The sequence below is a fragment of the Sus scrofa genome, unplaced genomic scaffold (assembly GCF_000003025.6).
Source record: "Sus scrofa isolate TJ Tabasco breed Duroc unplaced genomic scaffold, Sscrofa11.1 Contig590, whole genome shotgun sequence".
NCBI classification, from domain to species: Eukaryota; Metazoa; Chordata; class Mammalia; order Artiodactyla; family Suidae; genus Sus; species Sus scrofa.
In genome coordinates, this window is record NW_018085258.1 from 5,972 (window position 1) to 19,466 (window position 13,495).

General features: G+C 51.2%; 2 pseudogenes; both read right to left on the minus strand.

Moving 5' to 3' along the window:
• Nucleotides 1-1,097: 1,097 nt before the first annotated feature.
• On the minus strand, nucleotides 1,098-10,609 carry LOC100738355 (annotated as a pseudogene).
• LOC110258982 lies at nucleotides 10,518-12,839 on the minus strand (annotated as a pseudogene).
• Between the last annotated feature and the right edge of the window lie 656 nt (nucleotides 12,840-13,495).

The window sequence follows — 13,495 nt, forward strand, 5'->3', positions numbered from 1 at the left end:
GATGGATGAATAGACCAACTGTGGAAAATACGTTGGATGGAATTGTGTTCAACTTGTAAAAAGATGAAACTACCGTCATTTGAGGGTAACATGGATGAATCCTGAGGACACTATGCCAAGTGCTATAACCAGACACAAAAGGACAAATCCTATATGTTTTACGTATCGGAGGTATCTGAAGTAGTGACTTTCATGGAGGCAGCTAGTAAGATGTTGGTTCTCAGGAGGTGGAGCTGAGGGGAAAGAGGGGGTTGTTGAAGGGTGTGCAGTTCAATTTTAGAAAAGGGTGAAACTTCAGGTCTGGAGATCTATTACACAACAAGGTGAATGTACATTGCACGGCTGAAATATACCTTTAAAGTAGTTCCAACAAAAGCAATATTTTTGAACACAATTCAAAATTTTTAAACATTTCGGAAACTTAACAAGGCATCAGAATTCAAACTACAATATGGTCTTCACATTTAAGGTGTGTGTTCTACACTTAAACATACCTAAAGCAATGCCAGGGCTACAGTGGAATTGAATAAGGGGTTACCAGTGACCTCAAATTACAGTCAAGCCGTACATGTGTACTGAGAACCTTCTATGTGGCAGCAGCATGCAAAGCGTGTATGGGACCAAGAGACCAGTTCTATCATTGCCCAGTGCCCTTCACCCAAATCTGAAATGTAAGTAACATAGACATGGTATAATCTGTGGAGTTTGAAAAGTCATTTTTTCGTAGTATTGCAGAAATTCTATTCCATATCATACCTGCCATGTTTTTCTGATTAAATCCAAGGTGAGATTAAGGCTCTTCTGCTCGGTACTACCGATTGGTGACTGTACAATGCAAATTTTCATAATGGTAATAATTTTCGAGAGGTGCAAGAAAAAATGATTATGTTTTTTCCATTCCAAATTTGGATTAGGATGGTATATAAGCCCAAGAAAATACTTATGGAAACTCATGGAGAAATGGAAGAATAAATGAGAGAGGGAGAAGACAAAGAAGGAAGAGGAGGGGGAGAGGAAGGCACAAGGAGGAGGACAAGGGGAAAGAAGGTTTGAGATAGGAGAAGATAAGAGCCTGAGAGGAGGAGAAGTCCTGCTACTTGGGGAGGAGCCCCCGTCACTTGGCTGTGTGCTTGTGGCCCAGGCTCCACAGGCCTCCTTCACCTCCTTGTTCCGCAGACTGTAGATGAGGGGGTTGAGCACGGGGATGACCAGGGTGTAGAAGACAGAGACCACCTTGCCCTGCTCCATGGACTCCACCGCTCCCGGCTGGGCATACATGACAAAGACGGTCCCATAAAAGAGGGACACGGCCGTCATGTGGGAGCCACAGGTGGAGAAGAGCTTGTGTCTGCCTGCTCCCGAGCGCATCCTCAGGATGGTCACGGTGATGTAGGCATAGGAGATGAGGACCCCGAGTGTGGTGCCCACGATGATGAGCCCGCAGATGCCAAACAGGACCAGCTCATTGATGGCTGTGTCAGCACAGGCAAGCAGGAGCAGCGGGGGCACATCGCAGAAGAAGTGGTTGATGTGGTTGGAGCTGCAGAAGGGGAGGCTGAATGTGAAGCTGGTCTGCAGGATGGCGTTGAGGCAGCCTCCACCATAGCAGCCCAGCACCAGGTGGGCACAGGCTGATGGGCACATGGTGATGGATAGTAGGGGGCTGCAGATGGCCAGGAAGCGGTCATAGGCCATCACAGCCAAGAGGAGAGTCTCCATAGTAGCCATCAGGAGAAGAAGAAGAACTGGGAGGCACAGCCCCAAAGGAGATGACCTTGGCTGAGGACAGGACGTTGGCCAGGGCCTTGGGGTAGATGACAGATGAGTAGCACAGGTCCAGGAAGGAGAGGTTCTTGAGGAAGAAGTACATCGGGGAGTGCAGACGGGCGTCCAGGGTGATGACCACGATCATGGTGAGGTTCCCCAGGACGGCGCCAAGTACAGGGCCAGGAAGAGGGCAAAGAGCAGGGCCTGGGTCTGCAGCCCACCCTGAAACCCCTCCAGCACAAACTCCTGCAGAGGCTTCCCGAGAGGGTTCCATTTCTGTGGGTGTCATGGCCCTGAGCTGGGGACAGGTGCAGAGAGCAGGTGGGAGGCAGTGCGAGGGAGCAGGTCAAGCTCACAGGTCATCCTTCCTTGGAGCAGGGGGACATTTGAGCATCTCATTGCACCCTGACCAAGACACCACCAGCTGCCGAGTCCTCCTTCCAGATGCGCTCAGACTGGCCTGAAATGGAAAACATTGCCTGGATTCACTACTTCATAAATATGCAGATAGCACTCAGTGGGAGACTCTGAGCTTAGCTCAGAGTTTTCAAATGGGAAAAACCCACACTCTTAGGTGGAGGAGGTTGCGGAGCTGAGAGCCTCCGGTGTTGAATGGTGTTGAAGCCACCTGTGTCCTTTGAGAGAAGTGATCTCCTGCCCCTCGAGGGTGCTGCTGAATTGTGCTGTGTCCACTCTTTGCCTAGGTATCTACTCCTGCCCTTTCTCTGCCTTATTAACTCATTCATCAATCTCAGAAATGTTAGTTGAGCACCTCCTGCTCCCCAGGACTCGACCTAATGATGCCTCCATCCGCAGCCCAGTCTGGAAGGAGAGCAAAGCGAAGCCCTCACGAGCACACGTGGGTCTTTGCTACCTGTGTCCCCTGCAGACCCCAAGCCCTCTCTCAGCATCACTGCCCTGCACTTGGGCCACGGTGGCTTTCTGTCAGCAGAGATCTCTGCAGCTTGGAGGTTCTCAGGGGCTTCCTGCCAATGATCAGCCTCTTTTGCCAAATCATGGGATGGGAAGAGCCCAGTTCCCCGTCTGAGAGCACTACGATAGGGGCTGTGACACTTTCCGGAGATGGGAGTGTCCTCTCCATTGTTGTCACTGGCGACCTGCCCCCCAAACACTGCACCTCCCTCCAGGGCTGCATCCTTTGGGCAGGATGCTCCTTTTCCATTTGAAAGTAGAGAGATCTGGGGTTCGGTCTTGTTCCTTCTGGAATTCTCTTAGCCTTTTCTGCTCCCTGCCTTTGTCACAGCAGAGACCATTCAGAAGGTCAGAGCACGGCTCTGCCTCGGATAAAAGTCGGTTATAAACCAGGGTGGTTTTGAAGGGGCTGTGCTGACTGGAGCATGGGTGGAGTGGTGAACGGGTCTGCTCTGTATCCCCCTAGTAGCACCCCAGTGGATCCCGGCTGCCCCAGGGCTCATTCACCCGCAGTGGGGCAGCGTGGCCCAGCTGTTCACCCCCACAGCCTAGGAAGATTTTTCTGTGGTGAACTGAGGTTTGAGTTTGTATTACCTAACCATCTCTCCTGGAAATCCCTTAACTTGATAAAAGAGCACCTGCATAGGTTCTCCTTGTGATAGAAGCTGAACATAAATAGATATTTCCATCCACGAAGCCATGTTCTTTTTTTCCTTTCTCAACAACCAACAAGCAGGGATCTCCAGCCTGCTGAGATTACCAGGCATCCCCGGCCGTCGATGACATGCACAGGCCTTTGATCCAATCCTAAGGAATGGGCTCAAGGGGATGGATGCCAGCTGGGCAGTTGTGACCCTCTGCAGTGGAACTTCCCCTGTTCTAACGCTCATTGCTAATCCTCCTTCCTGACAGTGAGGTCCAGGAACCAGGAGCTTCACCACGTGGTTACAGTGCGGCTGGTTAGAAATGCAGAAGCTCTAACCCCACCCCACCTTCGCTCTCAGAACTTGCTATTGGAAGTTCCAGTTGTGGCTTAGCAGGTGGTCAACCCGACTAGTATCCATGAAGATGCCAGTTAGATCCCTGGCCTCGCTCAGTGGGTTAAGGATCTGGCATTACCGTGAGTTGTGGTGCAGGTCGTAGACATGGCTCAGATCCCACGCTGATGTGGCTGCTGCTGTGGCTCCAATTCAGCCCCTAGCCTCGGAAATCCATATGCCACAGGTGCAGCCCTCAAAGAAAAAAAACCCCAAAAACAAACTTGCTATTGAACAAGTTGCCCAGAGGACTCATCTACCGGTTAATTTGAAGAGGCACTGCTTTCAACCACCTTAGGTTTTTTTTGCTGAGCACAAGCACTGAGTGCTCCCTGCAACAGAACCCCGCTGCCTCCCTCAATACAGTCTCTTCAACTCCTGCAGCCCTGATGGGTGGCCTACTTGACCTTACCTTTTTCAGGTGAGGTCCTCCCTCATCTGGGTCACACAGCCAGGACCTGGTCTCCCAGAGCCTCCTAAGCTCCTGAAAATGGGTGGGCACAAGGACGCCTGCCTCTTTCCCGTCTGGCCCCCTGTGCATGAGGTGAGAGTGAGAATGGGGAGAAAGAGGGCACCAGGGATTCCAGTGAGAGTCTGGCCAGGTGTTTGAGGCAGGGAGCTCCTGGGACGTGGGGCAAGCAATGGAGAGGATGAGCTCAGCTCAGCTGCCCTCCAAGTCCCGTCCCATTTATCTGTGATGCAGCTCGGGTGCTGCCACCACGGGGCCACTCTGCTGGGGGAAGGTGCTTTTTCACCTGGCAACAGCTGGGAGCCAAGGTCACAAATGGCCAATTAGGGCACTTGGGCTTCAAGTGCACTGGGACTCCCAACTCTCTGGTCCCAGGAAGTGCTATGCTGTGGCCAGTCTTCCCCTGACCCGTCTCCCACCCAAGACAGGGAGCCATGAAGCCTAAAGTCCATCAGGGAGCCTGGGGGAAACCAAGAGGAGACAAACACAGACAATGTAGAGGGACCCAGAGCCGCTTCCTGGAAAGGTCTCCCCAGGCAGCAGGTGTGACCTCCCGGTCCACAGGCCTTGCTCCTCCTCCCCAAGTGTGCAGGATGGCGTAAGTGGGGCTGACATGCAGGAAGTATTTCCCTGGGGCACCAGCAAATGTTTCTGTGCTTCAAGGAGTCCTGCACTCAATCCTGATAGAGTAAATGTGTCTATTTAACAATAAGTTTAATCTAGTAGAAATCAAGAGCAAAGACAAAGCCTGTATATGTTAATTCAAAAAATTAGAGGGTATGTAAAGAAAAATTGTAAAGGCTGTATTGCAAACATGCTAAGAAAAAGAAGGCAGGCATCACTCAATAAGACAGAGTAACGTTCAGGAGAAAACCTTTATTCGTAATGGGACATTTTAAAATGAAACTCTTCAATTCAGCTGGATCATGGGCAACTCTAACATTTGTATCCAACTGATAGAAACTTTAAATGTGTAAAGTAAAACCTGGTAGAATTACACACAAATGCATACATCCAAATCCTGGTTGGTAATTGACATCCGTCTCTCGCAGCTGATAAACCACGCAGAGACAGGTTAGAATCATATGTGAGACAGACTTAAAGTATCCCCCACAGGGACCCCCTTGGCACAGATGGAACACTGCTCTCGGCAGCCACAGAGCCACAGTCCCCTTGGAGCACATGGGACATCACGGTACTGAGGTGACCAGTGTCTCCCTCCAAGACACGTCTACCCAGAAGCTCAGGATGTGACCTTCTCTGGAAATAGGGTCTTCCTAAGCGAACTAGTCAGGAGCCGTCTGCTGGGCGGGTGGACCCTAAGTCCATGGTGGTGTCCTGATGAGAGAGGAGAGGGCTCAGAGACCGGACACTCAAAGACACAAGGAGGAAGGTCCCTGGGGACGGGCAGAGATTGCAGGGTGGAGCAAGAGGGAAAGAAGGCCAAGGACAGCAGGAGCCTCCAGAAGCAGGAGAGCAGGGAAGAAGTTCTCCAGAGCTGTCACGGGCAGCTGCCCTGCTGACCACCGGTTTTGGACGTCTGGACTCGAGACGTGTGAGAGTGTATAGTGCTTCTGCTCTGAGTCACCAGCCTGTGTTGATTGTTCTGGTGGCCCTATAACTCACACTGGAGGGTGCTGAGGCAGTGCGCTTTCACCTGTTAAGTCAGTGGGGCACTTAGACTCTCCTGGCTCAGGGTGGTGCCAGCCTCCGCCTACTTCACAATGTGCTGTGCAGATTGCTGACCTCCCTTCCTGGTCTTCCATGGTCTCGTTCATTCATGGCATTTCAATAGTTTTAAACATGAAGACAAGCCCAGTTTACTTGTGGAATCTCTCTAGAGAGACGGTTATGTTACTTCCTTTTTATTTATTTTATTTTATTATTTTTTTATCTTTTATTTATGTGTTAATTTTTTCCACTGTGCAAGTATGGTGACTCAGTTACACTTACATGTATACATTCTTTCTTCTCCCATTACATGTTCCATCTTAAGTGACTAGACAGAGTTCCCAGGGCTACACAGCAGGATCCCCTTGCTATCCATCCCAAAGGCAGCATTCTGCATTTATATACCCCAAGCTCCCAGTCCCTCCCAGTCCCTCCCCTACCCTCTTGGCACCACAAGTCTACTCTCCAAGTCCAAGATTTTCTCTTCTGTGCAGTTTTCCTTTGTGTGTATGTGAGATTCCAGAGTTAAGTGATATCATATGGTAATTGTCTTTCTCTTGCTGACTTACTTCAACTCAGGATGGAGCATCTCTAGTTCCACCCTGTTGCTGCAAATGGCACAAATGGCATTATTTTGTTCTTTTTTATGGCTGAGTAGCATTCCATTGTGTATATGTACCACTGCTTCCTAATCCAATTGTCTCTCGATGGACATTTGGGTTAATTCAATGTCTTGGCTATTGGGAAGAGAGCTGCAATGAACATGCAGGTGCATGTGTCTTTTTTTGAGGGGATTTTTGTCTGGATATGTGCCCAAGAGTGGGATGGCTGAGTCCTATGGTAAGTTCTATGTATAGTTTTCTAAGATACCCGCATACTGTTCTCCATAGTGGTTGTAGCAGCCACCATTCCCACCAACAGTGCAGGAGGGAAGATGTACAGAAATGGAAAGATATTCCATGCTCCTGGGTGGAAAAAATTCATGTTGTAAAAATGGCCGTACCTCCCAAAGCAATCTACAGATTCAGTGCAATCCTATTAAATTTCCCATGACATTTTTTCTCAGAACTAGAACAAATACTCCAAAAATTTATGTGGAACCCCAACCAAGCAGGGATACATAACTCTTCCAGACTTCAGGCCATATTACAAAGCCCCAGTCATCAAGACAGTGTGGTACTGGTACCAAAAGAGACAGACAGACAGACCAACGGAAATGAATAGAGAACCGAGAAAGAAACCCAGACACCTCTGGTCAATTCATCTTTGGCAGAGAGGCAAGAACCTAAAGTGGGAAAAAGACAGTCTTTTCAGTGAGCATTGCTGGGAAACCTGGACAGCTACATGCAAATCAGTGAAACTAGAACACACCATGTTCCACATAAACTCAAAATGGCTGAAAGACTCAAATGTAAGACAAGACCCCATCCAACTCCTGGGAGAGAACAGAGGCAAAACATCCTCTGACATCAGCCTTACTAATGTTTCCTGAGGTCAGTCTCCCAAGGCAACAGAAAGAAAAGCACAGATAAACCCTGGGACCTAATCAAACTGACAAGCTTTTGCACAGCAAAGGAAACCCACGAGAACCCAAAAAGGCAGCTTACAGAATGGGAGAAAGTAGTTTCCAATGATGCAACTGACAAGGGCTTAATCTCTAAAATAGACAAACAACTTAGACAAGTCAAGAGCAAAAACGCCAACAACCCAATTGAGAAATGGGCAAAAGACATGAATAGACATTTCTCCAAGGAAGATAAACAGAAGGTCAACAAGCCCTTGAAACCATGCTCAACGTCCCTTTTATTTTAAATTGTCAGTAATGCGTATTCTGCAATGAACATTTCCCTCTAATATGTGTTTCTGCAAGAGGACTCCTGTGCATGAGGAGTTTCTTTTATGTTTCAACATAGCTGGTTTAGAGGGTTCTGTGAGTTTTCTACTGCACAGCATGGTGAGCCAGTTACACATACATGTGTAGACTCTTTTTTCTCCCATTACCATGCTCCATCATGAGCGACTCGATATAGTTCCCAGTGCTACACAGCAGGACTCATGGCTTCTCCATCCCAAAGGCAAGAATCTGCATCTGTTATCCCCAAGTTCCCCGTCCATCCCGCTCCCTCCCCCTCCCCCCGGCAACCACAAGTCTAGTCTCCAAGTGCATGATTTGGAGTTCTGTGTAGAAAGACATAATGTGATGTCTGATATGGGACCATATCCAGAGTGCATGGCCTATCCCTACAGCTTCAGAACAAACAAACAGTCCCACTGAAGACGAGCCAAGTCCCTGGGTAGTTATTTCTCCAAAGATCATCTACAAACGGACGCAAGCACATGAGAAGATCCCCCACCTCACTGATCTCTGGGGAAACACAGGCTGAAACCACACGGACATACCGCTGACATCCATTCGAAACAAAACACAGGAACAAACTCCAGAAAACAACCAGTGTTGGAAAGGATGTGGATGAAGTGGAAGCCTTGTGCACGGTGGGCGGAGAGGGAAGTAACGCAGCCCTTATGGGAAACGATACGGGGTTTCCTCAACAGCTAAAAACGAATCCCTCTATGGTTCTCTTTCGAGTACGTCTCCGCAATACCTGAAAGCAGGATCTCCAAGGGATGCTTGCACATCCAAGAACAGAGCAGCCTACTCCACGATGGCCGCAAGGTGGAGGCAGCCCTAGCGTTCAATGGTGCTGAAATGACAAAGGAAATGAGGCGAGTACTTATGACGGCAGAGGATTCAGCCTGGAAAGGGGTGGAAGTCCTGTCACGCGCTGCAACCCAGACCAATCAGCAAGGCCCTGATGCTAGTGAAACAAGCCAGACCCAACAGGACAAGCACTGTGTGATTCCACGAAGATGAGGTACCCAGGTAGTCAGATTCCTCGAGAGAGGAAGTAGAACGGTGGTTGACAGAGGCTGGAGGGAAAGGGGTACTGGGGAGCCTCTGTTTAAGGGGCGTGGAGTTCCAGGCTTGCAAGAGGAAAAAGCTGTGAAGATGTGACACAAAACCATGTGAATGTGCCAGACGCTGCTGATGCCTCCACTGAAAATTCAGAAATTGAAGAAACAGTGTACTGCAACTCGGCTTTAATAAAAATTAAATGAAAAACAAATTATTTATACTGCTATGTAGATATATATATATTTATGTGTAAGCAAGATAAAGTTTAAAAATTTTCAAAAGTGTGTATAGACTTAGAATCAAATGTATTCCTTGAATTTTAAGAAGTTTAACTTGACAAAACCTTTTTAATGTGAGTATAGTGGTATGCCGAGTACATTTTGGCGTGGAATGGCTGGTTAACAATGAACTCAGAGAACATCTCCTCAGAAAAGAAAATCACAGACTTGGAGAACAGACTTGTGGCTGCCTGATGGGAGGGGGAGGGAGCGGAGGGATGGGGAGCTTGGGCTTATCAGACACAACTTAGAATAGATTTACAAGGAGATCCTGCTGAATAGCATTGAGAACTTTGTCTAGATACTCATGTTGCAACAGAACAAAGGGTGGGGAAAAATGTCATTGTAATGTAGACATGCAAGGATAACTTGATCCCCTTGCTGTACAGTGGGAAAATTAAAACAACAAACAAACAAAACAAAACAAAACAAAAAACAATGAACTCAGTTGCAGTTGTGGTAGATTTTGGCTGAGAACCTCCTGAGGGGCCGTCTGCAAAGCCCGTCGGGGATCAAGATAGCGAAACCATCCCACTTAACACGGTACCGTGGGCGTCACTACAGTCTGAAGTGTGGGTAATTTAGAGGACACAACACTCTGTAACTTTTATTCCTTTTTTCCCTTCTTCTTCAGACTGCTGAGCATTTGCATCTAAGGCCCAGTCTTACTTACCCTTAATTCAGGAGAAACGCTCTGTTACCGTGGACCCTTAGGGGTGTCTTCCTGTTGGGAATGCAAAATCCATCAGAATGAAGACACATGCACACACGGAGGGAATGTCTACTCGTCCCTCTCCAAATCTGGATCGATTAGATGACAGGAGAACATGTCTCTAAACCTCCATGGAATGACAGGAAAGAAAGGCAGGAGGGAGAGACAGGTCTGTCGTTTGTGTAGCAGAAAATCTGGGGGACTCTGCAACGGGAATTTGGTAGCAGGTGACTGCAGTACCTGTGGAAGGGGGAGATGTCATTTGGGAGGTGCAAAGATGAGGCGGTGGTGAGAAAGTTCCGTGAGAGACTTCGAGAATGTTTTCGGTGAGGAATTGTGAGCCGCAGACCTTGAGTTTGCTTGAGCAGGGAGAGAGGTTCCGTGAGAGCTGGGATGGCAGAAGCAGGCAGGTCCCTAGGCCAGGGCAAGCATTTCCCATCCGTGCGGTCTGCTGCAGCCACAGGAACTCACCCTCATTCAGAGATGTCTGCTCTCTCAGGGCATCACTTGTCTGGGTGACACGTAGTGAGGATGTTGTCACCGCCAGGCTGGGTGGACGGGGCCAGGGGAACGCTGGATATCAGGCATTTAAGTGGACTCCCTGGCGGGCTCTTGAGGTGCCAATCTCAAAGGGAGGAAGAAAACCAAGGCGGCAAGGGTGAACTGGGAGCCCCTTGAAGCAGGAGCACAGGTACTGTGCTTCCTGTGGAGGTGTGCTCACATACCTTCACTGAAGGTGTTGAACTGGGACCTGTCCCCTGGTTCAGAGACCCTCTGTCCATGCCTCTTCCCACTGCGTTCTAGAAACTTCAGGTTTAGGGTCTCCATTCATCATGGACCATTAATTGTCTGCCTCATTTTCTTGGCATCTCACACATGCATGTGTGGTCCATGATGTGCTTCAATGCAGAATTGAATGAAATGTTGGATGAATGAATGAATTGGAAGATAGAGGAACAAATTCCTGCCCTGAGGACGCGCTGTCTCCCAGGTCACCGTCCGTCAGAGGGCTGTGAGCTTGTGGCCCAGTCTCCGCAGGGCATCCTTCACCTCCTTGTTCCGCAGACTGTAGATGAGGGGTTGAGCACGGGGATGACCAGGGTGTAGAAGACAGAGACCACCTTGCCCTGCTCCATGGACTCCACCCTGGCTGGGCATACATGACAAAAAGGGTCCCATAAAAGAGGGACACGGCCGTCATGTGGGAGCCACAGGTGGAGAAGAGCTTGTGTCTGCCTGCCCGAGCGCATCCTCAGGATGGTCACGGTGATGTAGGCATAGGAGATGAGGACCCCGAGTGTGGTGCCCACGATGATGAGCCCGCAGATGCCAAACAGGACCAGCTTGTTGATGGTGTCAGTACAAGTAAGGGAGCAGACCACATCGCAGAAGAAGTGGTCAATGTGGTTGGAGCTGCAGAAGGGGAGGCGGAAAGTGAGGATAGCCTGCACCCCAGAGTTGAGGCAGCCTCCACCATAGCAGCCCAGGACCAGGCGGGCACAGGCTGATGGGCACATGGTGATGGGATAGTGCAGGGGGCTGCAGATGGCCAGGAAGCGGTCGTAGGCCATCACGGCCAGGAGAAGAGTCTCAGTCGTGCCCATCATGGAGAAGAAGAAGAACTGGGTGGCACAGCCCCCAAAGGAGATGACCTTGGCTGAGGACAGGACGTTGGCCAGGGCCTTGGGGTAGATGACAGATGAGTAGCACAGGTCCAGGAAGGAGAGGTTCTTGAGGAAGAAGTACATCGGGGAGTGCAGACGGGCGTCCAGGGTGATGACCACGATCATGGTGAGGTTCCCCAGGACGGCCGCCAAGTACAGGGCCAGGAAGAGGGCAAAGAGCAGGGCCTGGGTCTGCAGCCCACCCTGAAACCCCTCCAGCACAAACTCCTGCAGGCTCCCGAGAGGGTTCCATTTCTGTGTGTGCATGGCCCTGAGCTGGGGACAGGTGCAGAGAGCAGGAGGGAGGCAGTGGGGGAGCAGGTCAAGGTCAGGAGGTCATGTCCTTGGAGCAGGGGACACTCAGGGCGTCTCTGTCCACTTAGCAGGAGGCCACCAGCTGCCACGTCTTCCCTCCAGGTGCCCGACTGCCCTGCAATGAACAGTGCCTGGGTTCACTCCTTCACTCGTGTGCTGGGAGCACTTCCTCTGTGGTGGCTGTGCACAGTGCTGGGGGCTGGGGTGTGGTACCAGGGGCTTTGCAGGCCTGGGGGTCTGAAGCGTGGCCGTGCATTGCAGCCTCCTGTCTCCTCCTTCGGGAATGCTGCCGAGGTTCCCCTCTTTGCCCCGGGGTCGAATCCTCCACCTTCTGCCCCGTATTTGACTCTTTATTTACTTCAGAAGTATTTACTCATCCCCTTCTGCCCACCAGGTCGTGGCTGGGTGATGTTCCATCTCTAGGCCAGGCTGGGAGCAGAGCGGGGCAGAGCCCTCACCAGGCCTGGGTGGGGGCTTTTCTGTCTGTCTCTCCTGTGGGCCTCGATCCCCGTCTCAGCTCACTGCCTACAGCCTGGAGCCCGTGCTATCCATCAGGTGAGTCGAGGACTGGCCAGGCAGGAGTGTTTCCCCGCCTCTGCTGAGAGCAAGCCATGAGGGCTCACTGTATACTTGGCACGACTGCCACCCTGTTCTTCACAGTCTGCTTCCACTCCAAGCCTCCCTGCCTCGTAGCTGACCTTTTCACGGTGAAGGTCATGACTCACCTGAGCCCGCACAGCCAGGACCTACTCTCCCAGGGTCTCCTGAGCCTCTGACCACGTCTGTGCTGGTGATCCTCAGTGGGGACCGGGGGCCCCTGCCTGTTCCCCGTTCGGTTCTGGCTTCTTGTGCAGCGAAGGAGGGTGGAGAGGGGGCAGCGGAGGGCACCTGGGGTCTCAGTGAGCCTCAGGCTGGTGCTCCAGGTTGAGGAGCAGGAAGCTCTTGGGTCTTGGAGGAAGCAGGGCCTGGAAGGGACTCAGCTCACCTGTTCCCCTAAGTCTTACCTCCTCAGCGAGCAGTGGGTCAGGTGCCTGTACCTCTGGGTCACGCTGTTGGGGCAGGTGTTCTCTTTGGCAGGCCTGGGGCCCGAGGCCTCAAAGGGCCAATTAGGGGAGACCCGGGCTTCCGAGTGCCTTGGGACTCCCCACCCCCTGGGCCCCAGGAATCTGAGGTCCAGTGTTCAGTCCTCCCTGACCAGCCCCCAGCCCCAGACAGGGGAGCCCAGAAGCCTGAAGCCCATCAGGGAGCCCGGGGGAAGCCTACAGGAGAGAAACACAGACAGTGCAGAGGGACCCAGAGCCTCTTCCTGGAAAGGTCTCCCCAGGCAGCAGGTGTGACCTCCTGGTCCACAGCTCTGACTGCTCCTCCCCACGCTCACAGGATGGCATAAGGAGGAAGGCTGGCTCCGAGTTCTGTGCCCGGGCCAGTGGCCCCGCCCTTGCCATTCCAGACACAGTGCGTCTGCCTCACAGTCCTGAGATGCAGGCCAATCGTCATCCCTTGGTATAATCGGAACACGGGAGAAGGTAGATGGCCTCCCCTGCACGCTCCTCTCCGTTGTGGCTGCTGTTGCTGGCACGTCGAAAATCCTCCTTCCTGTGTGTGCGAAAATTTGGGGTAAACACATGCTTGGTGGAATTCAAGCAGAGGCTGTGATACAGCCAAACGGAAGGGCTGTGTCTGTGACCCCCATAACCCTTCCCTCCCTTAGCAGGAGATGTGTGTGTGCCCCAGG